Source organism: Anser anser (assembly GCF_964211835.1).
Source record: "Anser anser genome assembly, chromosome: 4".
NCBI classification, from domain to species: Eukaryota; Metazoa; Chordata; class Aves; order Anseriformes; family Anatidae; genus Anser; species Anser anser.
Genome location: NC_139724.1, coordinates 72,509,016 through 72,515,940, shown reverse-complemented (window position 1 = coordinate 72,515,940; position 6,925 = coordinate 72,509,016).

Here is a 6,925-nt window from a genome sequence, read left to right as displayed (position 1 = left end):
TAGGGAACTGATAAGGACGGGTGGTTCAGCATCTCTGGGTGCTTCTGACTTCACTTAGCCTCCTGCAGTTGGAGCTCCAGCAGGAGACAGGAGGGGATGGGAAGAGGCGGTTGTGTAGCACCAGCAAGGTCTCTTGTGCCTGTCGCCTAGGGCAGATAAAGGAAGAGCTCGTGTACCTCTAGCACAGGTGCACTGCTGCTGTGACTTTCTTCCTCCAGTCTTCTAGCAGCAAGGTTTTGTACAAATAACCTGATGTTGGCAGCCCCTGGATCCGGAGAATAACTGGGCAACATGATATTTATAAGCGTCACTGAAAAAAAAATCCATTGCCTGAAGTGACGTTGGCCAGGTCCAAACGTGAACTAAAGGACAAAAGTGAAGAGGAACATCTAAGCCCGGCTGTGAAATGCAACCTCTTTGTTCTGCAGCCTCCCAGCTCTGGAACTGTTTGCCTTCCTGAAGCAGCACGGCTCTTGACCTGAAGGCTCCTGGGGCATCTGGGAGTTAAGTTGGTAGACGAGTGTAGGAACGTCCTGGTTGCAACAGGTTTGAGCAGTTTGTTGTCAGCCTTGCCCCATGTCTCACGGGGCGTTGGAAGATGGGCTCCTCAACTTCCCTCGGGGCAGGGGGGCACAAAAAAAGCACTTTCCTTGCTAAAAGCAGAGCCCTGCGTTCTCCGCCTTCTCGGCTATTTTATTTTCCCTCAACCGTTGCTAAAAGCAGATCCCCGTGTTCGCCGCCGCCTCGGCTATTTTATCTTCCCTCAAATGTTCCTGCAAGCAGGGACTGAAGCAGCCACCCACGGGTGGTGTGGATCACGACCTCAGGTAATTGATGCTTGTCTGTATTTCAGCGCGTCTCTGGCTGAGGGATGTAGGGTGGGCGCTCCTCCTGCCTGACCGCAAGTCCCCAGGCTGTGTGTATGTACGAACCTCCCCTCCGTTCCTGGGGAGGATCAGCAACAGCTCGCGGCTCCGTGCTGCTCCCCGTATCGCCCGTAAGGGACCCACCGCATTCCTGCGGCGTGGGAATCCTGCTGCTCAAACTCCACCTTCATTCCTTGCACCTTGCTGGGTAAAGCATGTTGTTCCTACGTGCTCAGAGCAACATGACTTGCATTCTTTTTTTTTAATTAAAAAAAAAAAAATAGTCTTCCTTCAAGCAAGCTGATGAATCTTTTGGTGGGGACCTGGTATGAGCCTCAGGAGTTGGAGTTCAAGCTTAACCACGTGTGAGTGACTCGCAAGGTCACAACACCTGTGGCAGCTCTGACGGTTGAGCTGCTCGAGCATTAAATCAGCAGTGTTATGACAACTTTTGTGGTTTATATTGATAATGCAAGGCCTGGAGTTGCCAGGACTGAGGTTTCAGGTGGGAGAGTGGAGATGAAGCGCCCTGAGGTTTTGCTAAGCTCGCCAGGTGCCTGCCTGTTCCAGCTAGCTGGCCCTTTTCTGCCTGCCCAAGCACTTGTGCTTCACCTCTTCGTACTTTAACAAAAAAAAAAAAAAAAAAAGAATCTTAATCAAAATTCTGCCACCTTGCTTCTTCCAGCAGGTGACCTGGAACTGGAACAGCTTCTCTGCTTAGGTGCCGCGCTCCTGCCCAGGATCATCTGCCTGCTTCGTTCGTTTTCCCTCCCTGCCTCTCTTGTGCTCAGGCCAAAACCAACTTGCTTCTGCCCTCTGACCTACGCCTTCGTGGAGAACAAAGCATTTCTGTTCAGCGCAGCTGCTCCTACTCCTTTCTCCTGTCCCTGCAGCTCAGCACCCTCGGTATGCAGCCGGGTGCTTGAGCCGCTCGTTGCGAGGGGCTGCCAAGGGCCAGCAGGAAGGTGATGGGCGAGTTGCAGGAAAACAAACCTTTTAATCCTTCTGGCAAAGGAAAGCTAGAAAGCAGGCACCGCATAGTTTCCTTAGCCCTTGCTTCCCTCTCCTGCTGTGCCTAAAATACTTGCTGTTGCCCAAGGAAGCCTTGGGCCCAGACTATGTAAGCAATGGCAGGGGCGAGAGGGGAGCAAGAAACAAGGCTCCCTGCGAGCCTCTCCTTTTCTTCTGCCTGGTCCTAGCTCAACTATGCACACAGCACACCTCACACGGGCTGCAGCCGTTTCCTCCCCACCACCGTGGTGTGAGTCGGGGAGGAGATGCGAGGGCCTGGGCAGAGCCCATAGACCGGCTGCGGAGGGGTTCTTCCCACTGCGAGGGCTGGGCTGTTGCTTACAGCTTTTCCCCCCACGTTGACATCAATTCTACTTCCTTTTAGGCCCTTTTTATTTTTTTATTCTTATCTATTTTTATTTTCCCCTGCTATTTTCCTTTCCCTGTCACCCTGAGGCCCCGTGGGGTTGCGGTGTCTCCCTGCTGTCTTTGCCAGCCACAGCAGCCAGAGCAGCTCTTCCGCAGAGGATCGCGGATGTTGGTGAGGGTGCTGGCAATTTTTGGGTGCTCATCTCTTTGTACCCATGAGAGCAGAGCAGGATCTGGGTCCAGAGCAGCTTTAGGACCTCTCTGTGCTGCTCTATCCAGGAGACAAGTTTGCATGTTGGAGCGGTAACTTATCACCTATCTTGCTATGCAAAGTCTGGAAAGAAGGGCCGGTTTGTGCTAACGGTATCAAGATTACCACGAGCAGGTTTGGTTTCGGGCCCTGGGTGAAGGTCTGGGGTTATTTTTAAGCAGGTTCTTTCCTGTTCATAGAGGCAGCTAATTAGGACAGGTTGCAGCTTATTTCAAAACCCCAAGGGGTTTTTCCTCTGCGAGGTCACGAGTGCCTGAACCCTGTGACTATATCTCTGGTCTGAATTTACCCTGCTTGATTTCTAAGCCTACTCTTCCCTCCGAGGGGACTGTCCCTTGTGTTACCAGCCAGCAGTTCATCCTGGTGTGTCCTTGGGCCTGGCTGCTGCTCTAGAGGGAGGGAGGGAGGGATGGATGGATGGATGGCAGTAGCTCAGGCAGATGCTTATAGGGTTTCACTGATTCTGCTGCCATAGAATCGTTAAGGTTGGAAAAGCCCTCCAGGATCACCTGGTCCAACCACCCCGCTACCACCACTGTCACCCACTAACCCATGTCTCTAAGCACCACGTCCAACCTTAAACACCCCGCGGGACGGTCATGAGCCGTGTAATGGCTCACGCTCAGCCTGGATTAGGAATTTCAGTGCTTTGAAATACCTGGGTGCCAGGGAGATGCCCCCAAGCCCGACAGCAGCCCTGGAGCTTCGTGGGCAGAGCCGAGCCCGCTGAATTTTATGCCACGCTGCAGAAGCAGCCGCAGCGCAATGGTGCGTGAAAGCAGAGCCAAGGAGGGCTGAGCCTGAGGGAAGCATTTCTCGTTTGCAGAGGGTTGGACACGAGAAGCGGGCTCGTAGCCCCATCTAGTGCTTGCAGAGAGCCCTGCTGCCAGCCGGGGTGTGCACAGGCTTGGATGAGACCTTCCTCCAGCTGCACCGCGCCGCTTGTAAGGGTCAAAGCCAAAAAAAAAATCCTTCACCGCTAATGCAACACGCCTGTGCTGGGTGCTAGAAGTGAAGGCTGCAGGGATGAGCAGTTTTCCTTTCGCCGTGAGCACGTGGAGCTTGAAGTAAGGACTTGCATCCCATCGCTGAGTTAATTACAAGCAGCTATTGCACAGCCACCAGCTGTTAAATTATCTGTGACCCGAGGTGGCACATGTCACCCTAATCCCTGGCTAGCACTTTCCCAGAAATGCAAAAATGCCTTTTAAATTCTTCTATTTACTTATTTTTATTTATTTATTTATTTATTTTATTCATTTTATTTATTTATTTATTTATTTATTTATTTATTTATTTATTGTAAGCTCAGTTTTTCATCTGCATATGAGAAAACACAGCAAAACCTGTACCTAACAATATTTCTAAATCCCCTTTCCTCGGACTCGAAGACTTGGGTGGGAAGGGAATTCTTTCCTGTGGCACGCAGAAAGAGGCGGAGGTGGTGCCGGGAGGATTTCACGTGCGGTTTGATGGAGGTGGGGGTTTTGAGTTCACAGCAGAAAATCTCCGGGGAAGTTCAGATGTTTGGTTGGGGACCTGGACGAGCTCCTTGTCTGCTTTGTCTGAGGAACAGCGTGGTCTGGCTGGTGAAATGGCTTGGTGTGTAATGGTGAAATGGCTTGGCGTGTAGCAGAAGCCGTTTGTGGCACAGGCTGAGTTTGGTGCCATGTTTGAGCCGGGACTTTGGGCAAGGGTCTGGTTCTTGGGGACAGAGCAGCCAGTGGGCTGGGTCACCCTAAAGAAGTGACGCTGACTCTACTTTTTCCAGCTCTGCGGTGGGATTTGCAGGAGATAGGCTTCCCCCTGTCTCCCCAGGGATGGAGCAGGCAGAAGATTGCAGGAGAAGATGCTAATGCCTCTGTTCCCTTTATATAGGAAATGACTTCAGTGGATGGCTGCTACACGTCCCTTGGCTTGGGTTCCTGCTGCTACTGCCCCTTTCCCTTCAGCTGGCCCGTTTAACCTGTGTATTTCTTATCATGGTGTAGCATGGAAAAGAAACCCACGTAACAACAGTTAGTTGTTCCTTCCTCACGAAAGGAGAAGGTAATATTTATTTTAAACTAAACTGATTTCATCCCATCAAGATGCTCGCAAACGCCAGGATGCCTGCATGTACCACGCAAAGGACGAGGGACTCCAGCTGTCAAGTCTTCAGTCTTGCTCATCGTACTTCGTTTTGGATATCTCCATGGTTTAGGTCATCGTCCTCTTCCCCATGTCCCGACAAGAGCAGTGTATTTGCTGTGTCGTGATATTGCTGTGATATGGCAAGTTTCTGCCATCCTCTCAGCACCCTGGGGCTGGAAGGGGCAGGCCGGGCAGTGCTTGCAGGTGGCATGGACAGGGGAAATCACTGCTCGGCTGCGGCCCTGCTGCTCTGCCCGCCCTTCCTCCAGTGAAGAAGGAAAAGCTCGCTGTGTGTTTCAGCTTGGTGAGGGCAGAAGCATGGAGCTGGCCTGCCAAGGCCTCCTCAGGCCCCTTCAGCAGCTCTGCTAATGCACAGTCCAAAACTACCATGGCCCTTACCAGAAACCCTGAACCTCTGGGATTCCTATGCAGTAATTTGAGAGAAGTCGAGGTCTCTGCCATCTTCTGCCCTTCATGTTTGCTTCCCCCTGTAAATTCGTGCCTCTGCCCTGCTCTGGGAACCCTAGCACGAGGCACTGAGCAGCAGAGATGCTGTGGCATGGACCTGCCCCTGTCTCACCTCTCAGGGGCTTTTTGCAAGGCTGATATCCCGGGTGCAGCCCAGCACAGGGCCCTTCCCCTTCCCTGGGCTCAGGGATGAGCTCTCCTTTGTTTGCAGAGTATTTGGCTCTGTGTTTGCAACCATGACCCCTACAGAAATGCTCCCAAAGGGGGTGTCAGCCCTCTGACAGCCAACCTGAAGCCCTGGCTAGGGCTGGAGGCAGAACCGCGGCCTGCACACATCTGTACTCCTAGCATTCGCGGAGCAGTGGGGTTTGATGTCATTCGAAGGAATTTCCTATGTATTTTTTCCCTTCCAGCATGGTGGTTTGGATGGGAAGGCCAAAGGCATACTGGCTTGTACTGGCTTGGGAATAGTGCAGTCAGCAGGGCCTGGGGGTGCTCATTCCCCTGTACTCTGCTGTGGGTAGGCCGCACCTCAGTGCTGTGTTCAGCTTTGGGTCCCTCAGTACCAGAAGGACATCGAGGCCCTGGAGTGCGTCCAGAGCAGGACTATGGAGCTGGTGAAGGGTCTGGAGCACAAATCCTGTGAGGAGCGGCTGAGGGAGCTGGGGGTGTTTGGTCTGGGGAAGAGGAGGCTCAGGGGAGACCTCATCGCTCTCTGCAACTGCCTGAAAGGAAATGTGGGGAGCTGGGGGTCGGCCTCTTCTCACAGGTAACCAGTGACAGGACGAGAGGGAATGGCCTCAAGTTGTGCCAGGGGAGGTTCAGGTTGGAAATGAGGAGACATTTCTTCTCAGAAAGAGCAGTCAGGCGTTGGGACGGGTTGCCCAGGGAGGTGGTGGGGTCACCGTCCCTGGGGGTGTTCGAGGAGAGGTTGGGCCTGGTGCCTGGGGACATGGGTTGGTGGTGACATTGGTGGTAGGGGGGTGGTTGGAGCAGGTGGTCTTGAAGGTCTTTTCCAGCCTTTATGATTCCATGTGAAGTGGAAGAAATCATGAGAGACAGCAGTTTTATGACAGATCTTCATTTCTCTGGCCATGGGAACACGCATGCAGGACCGCTGATGCCTCCTCCTGCAGCCCCCACAGACGTACAGGGTGTTGTTCACAATTCCCAGAGATTTTCCTTTAAAGAGCAGCAATCCTCTGGATCTGAGACAAGCTGAGGTTTATCTGCATGGGCAGCTGTATTGGGGGGGACTTTACAGAGCAGTAAAACACCCCAGCACATGGTGGCTTCCCACAGGTATGGTGTTGTAGGACAGAAGGTGTCGTGCCAAAACCAAACACTGTGTGAGGAAAAGCAGGAATTCTGCCAGCCTGTGTGCTGTGCATTCACTCCAGAGATTTTGTGCAGTGAGGGTTGATGGAAGGGAGCAGTCTCCAGCTTTAGAGCAAGCATTGCCGCATGTGCTGGGCGCTGCTCCATTTCCCAGGGAGCTGGAGTGACACGTGGAGGTCTGTCCAGGCCTCTCCATCCCACCAGAGGGATTTGGAGGGTGACCAAAACGCTGAGACACCCAAAAGCACGGGTACATGAGTGAACACAGACCAACGGGTCCTGAGAAGACAACGCAAAGGGTCAGTGAGAGGGAGTGATTCCCTTCTTCCTTCTGCATCATCCCAGACACAAATAGCATCCTGGGGCGTTCAGGTTCATCTCAAGAAGATTTTTCTAACATGAGATTAGAGAAGGGTTGGCCTGGCTTGTGCAGGGAGGCCGTGAGGTCTTCATCCTCAAATTCCGTGAC